This window comes from Ascidiella aspersa, chromosome 6 (genome assembly GCF_963924565.1).
Source record: "Ascidiella aspersa chromosome 6, kaAscAspe10.2, whole genome shotgun sequence".
Lineage (NCBI taxonomy): Eukaryota > Metazoa > Chordata > Ascidiacea > Phlebobranchia > Ascidiidae > Ascidiella > Ascidiella aspersa.
This window is the reverse complement of record NC_139452.1, coordinates 6,839,733-6,844,126: the sequence shown is the minus strand read 5'-3', so window position 1 is coordinate 6,844,126 and position 4,394 is coordinate 6,839,733. Positions and strand designations below refer to the sequence as shown.

Below are 4,394 nucleotides of genomic sequence, written 5' to 3'. Positions count from 1 at the left end.
AAATATTATGCTCCTATAAATCGTTTGTACGATGGTAATCCTATAGCTTAAATATTCTTTATAACCTTAACTGCATTCGTCTAACCTAGGGATGTCCATTGTCCAACCTGCGGCCCGCAGGCCACATTGCGGCCCGTCTTAAATTTTTGTGCGGCCCGCTAGTCGTTTTCACTCCCAAGTAGTATTTTAAACGTTTATATTAACCTAATTAAAATGTCCCAGTCAGCTTTTAGGGGCGCACTAATAGTATAGTATGGGTAAAAAAAAATATATATATAATTCTAAAGGCCCGTTATAACTCTGAAGAGCAATACTTAATCTTGAAACTTAATAGGTTCTGCGGCCCATTAAATTATTTCAAGTGTCAATGCGGCCCACATAATAAAATGTTGGACATCCCCGGTCTAACCTAACTCACAAGGCATTATCTAAGTCGGTCACACGCGTTTGCAAAGTTACCTACGAAAAAAATCGTCGAAAGGTAAACTAATAAAGTAAAATAAAACATAGTTGACTCCATAAAGTTATAACGTGGTTTAACAACATTAGAAAAACTTATACTGAAATTAATGACCTGAAAATACGGCATCGTCGTTCTAATATCGTAAACATAACACGGCGTTAATTGAAAACAAGAGATGTAATCGAACACATCCGTTTGTTTCGTTCTATTTCCTTCAGGGTTATCAACTGAACCGTTTATAGACAAATGTATATATGCCGTCTGCCTTTATGTATGTCACACTGGCGAACAACAACATAGCACACATGAATTGTACACGCATGTGAACCAAAATATCTTACAGACAGGTGCGGAGCCCAAGTTCCCCATATAACTATATAAAAAATTGCGCTTCGACCAAAATTCTATACATTTGCTGTGTGTTGTCCGTTTTCTCTTTCAACTGATCCCAAATGTTTTTTTATTTACATCGGCAGGTTGCGCCGTGTGGCTTAAACTTTACTTGCCAATATATCAAGCAACACGCGATAAATCTATTACTACACTGTCATTCGATTAAACACCAAAATTAAACACCTGAAAGGGGCGAAATGTCAGCACGTTTAAAATTAAACATGTTTAAATTCCAGGTGTTTAGGCTTTTGCCGTTTATTCTGCCAGGTGTTTAAAGCTAGTATTCAGTGTTTCCAAACAAATTTCACAATATATTATGAGGTAAACAATTTTATTATACCAAACAAAACGAATAATAATATAAATATCGCATTTTTAATACAATGCAGATGTTTATGCAAACAAAAATGCGTATGTGATAAAAAGAAAAACAGAGAAAAAGAAGATATTTTACAAATTTGAAACCTTTTTTTAATATTTATAATTGCTATGTTTGGCAAATTTTCAAGGTGGGGCCTTTCGTACATTGTTTAAAAACATATAAAAACACAGAGCAGTAGGATGGATAACTTAAATCCCGTGTATATTAACAGGCTCGAATATCAATGAAATATAATTTAACAATTTGTTCAACAAGTGTTGTTCTTCCACAAATTTAATGTCCATTTCATCCACTAATATACCAATGCAGAAAAGCTGCTGTGCCGTCCACTCCAAAGGTTTGCCCAACAAAGGCCTCGAAGAGCTTTTCTTTTTAGAAGACGAGTTGAGCATGGCTGCCTAAGAAATAAAATTTAGATCAATATAATACACTGCAGTGATTAAATTATACACTATCACTGAATAACTCTTTATTCATTTGCTCATAGTAAATTTTTCAAGTTATTCACCAGAACCACTACATGTCATGTCATAAAAATATGTTTTAGTTTGTCACCAATCACTACAAAAGCATATTATTATGACATGTACTAGGTTTGGTGGCAATGTACTCTTTGAGCATAGCATTAGAAAATGTATTATTTATGTTATTTAACACTGTAACCTAAAGACATCGCAATGATTACAAAACAAGTTCATTTTTATTGTATTAATATCTTTATGACCCACTAAAATTAAAAAAAAGGTTCACCCTACTATGAAAACCCAATTAAATCATTAAATAATTTCAGATAAAAAGTAAATATGTGAGCCAGAATATTGCATTGGCCATTATGTTTTATCAAAATAATTGCTTAAACTAGTGATACACAATCTGACCCAAAAAAGTCGCCCATTACTGGGACATGCAGACCAAACATTATACACAAGTTATGGAACACAACACATAAATTAAATATCTATTCAATTATATGTATTTACCACAAATTTTAAGGTTCGATAAATGATCTTGGGAAGAAGAAAATTTTAGTTTGTTTACCTTGTGTATCGATTTTAGTAGATCTATACTCTTTTGTTGTTTTCCACTTAAACTTTGTCACAGACTTTTATTTTACCATCTTACACTGCAGTTAAAATTCCTGTAAATAAATAAAAACTCTAATTATGTAAACTATATCATTTTATTAAAGCGTCAGTAGCATACCAAAAGTACTACATATTAAATTTTACATTTAAAGCTTCAATGTAAGATTTAAACTATGGAAATGATAAATTAAAACTAAAACACATATTAAAGTACTTCAGAAATTTTACAGAGATAAAAAAAATTTGCTGGCTGCTACTAACAAAATAAAAGCCAACTGGGAATAAACTATATTAATGTAAAACATGTAAATAAAATTTACTTACATTTTTAACCTAATCTCCTGTGAACCAAGTTTTTCTGAAGTTGAAAAGAGCAAATGGTTTGCTGTCATTGATTGCCCTGAAACAAAGCAGTGTAATCTAAATACCTTTAAAAATAATGATTTAATAAAAGCATACTTGATTGTTAACAGAATAATTAAAGTGCTACTTTAGACAAGATATAGCTTACAAACCTGTTTCGTTTAATTTTCCATGTCTACATGTGTATGGCACCAAACTATTATGAAGTAGTCTTTTACAACTTACATTGCTTTTGGATTTATGAATGAAATACCTAAAATTCTGAAACAAAAATCCAATTTCAGACATTTCGTTTTCGCTTGGAAAACTTTTTTTAAACATAAATTTCACACTCTAGACCTGCCCGTCTTCAAGCGTCTCGCACAGCTAATAAAACATAATCACTACACATTTATCAAAAAGCAAACTAATATAAATAATATATATATAAATCACCACTATACACATTAGTATTTGTTTTACCTCAATCTTAGTAACTCGAAAGCCAAAAATACGCAAAGTCTTTAACTGTAATGTATAACTTGTACTGGTTAAAAGTCAAACTTTTTTTCGGCATTTTGAATTCCCGCGTTGGTCAAAGTCACAGACCAGTGGATATGCTTTGTTGATGTTCATCGGACCGAATCAATTTGAAATAATTTCAATCATGAGTTGATTTATTGAATGTACTTAGAATGTACAATATAACAAAAACTTGTTTTATAACAAAACAAAATTTACTATAAATAGTTAAAATATATCGTAAATCAAACATTTAATAAATAATACTTACTATTCGTCATACGTTAAACAATTTAAACTTGAAAAATATATAAGCTTCACGGCGATACAGCATTGCCCTAGAAAAAAGTCCTTCCCAAAGATTGTGTTCGTCACGCGTATTTTATTGCTGGCGCAATTTAAGTAGGTCATGGCGGCGCAAGACCGCACAGCTTCGCTTTTTACTTGGGTGGTACAAAGTTATTTGCAAGCTACATAATGAAATCAAATATTGGATTTAATGGCACGTCAAGAACACAAACCCGTATTTTCATGATTGTCGTTATATTTAAAAAATGAAATGACGCCTAATAAGCCGTACAGATGTTAAGTGAAACCATGAATTAAGTCATTCCGTTTATTGTGATCTGTTACGATCAATCGATCATACATGCAAACTTGTATAGTTAAATATTTGACGAAATCGTACATAAAACAACTGTTCAGTGCTTTAAAATACCAATGCCCCTAATCAACATCTTATAACGTCAACATAAATGACTTGAGCTATTGCTTTACAAGAATGTATCGAATTAAACATGTCTAATAATTGACGTGTTAAATTATGAAGTGTTTAATCGTAAACATGTTTAAATTCCTCAATTGTGCTTAAAATCACCCAATAATCGTTGTTAAACACGTCAAAATATCAGGTGTTTAACATAAAATCGTTCAGGTGTTTATAATTTAAACACCAAAACTAAAATTAAACACAAAGGTGTTTAAATTAGGTGTTTAAGTGTTTAGATTTTAAACGTGTATAGACCGTTTTGGTGTTCAAATTTAAACACCGTTCTGACAGTGTAGGTTCTGATATGTACCGAACTCCTTTAAATTAAAATTGACCCAATTAACGCAAATTGTTTACCGCTTGGCGTGATTGGATTGGGTTCTAATGATTAATTTAGATTGCCTATGTGCGATTAAATTGAACTAACATTTTGCAAAC

The 4,394-nt window shown here is 31.6% G+C and overlaps 1 long non-coding RNA gene across 1 annotated transcript; it reads right to left on the bottom strand.

Moving 5' to 3' along the window:
• Positions 1–2,302: 2,302 nt before the first annotated feature.
• Positions 2,303–2,898, bottom strand: LOC146139411 (uncharacterized). The gene is made up of 3 exons (XR_014501285.1): positions 2,839–2,898; positions 2,648–2,723; positions 2,303–2,376 (listed from the first exon to the last, which is right to left on the bottom strand). It is a non-coding gene; the product is annotated as an uncharacterized LOC146139411 (long non-coding RNA).
• Between the last annotated feature and the right edge of the window lie 1,496 nt (positions 2,899–4,394).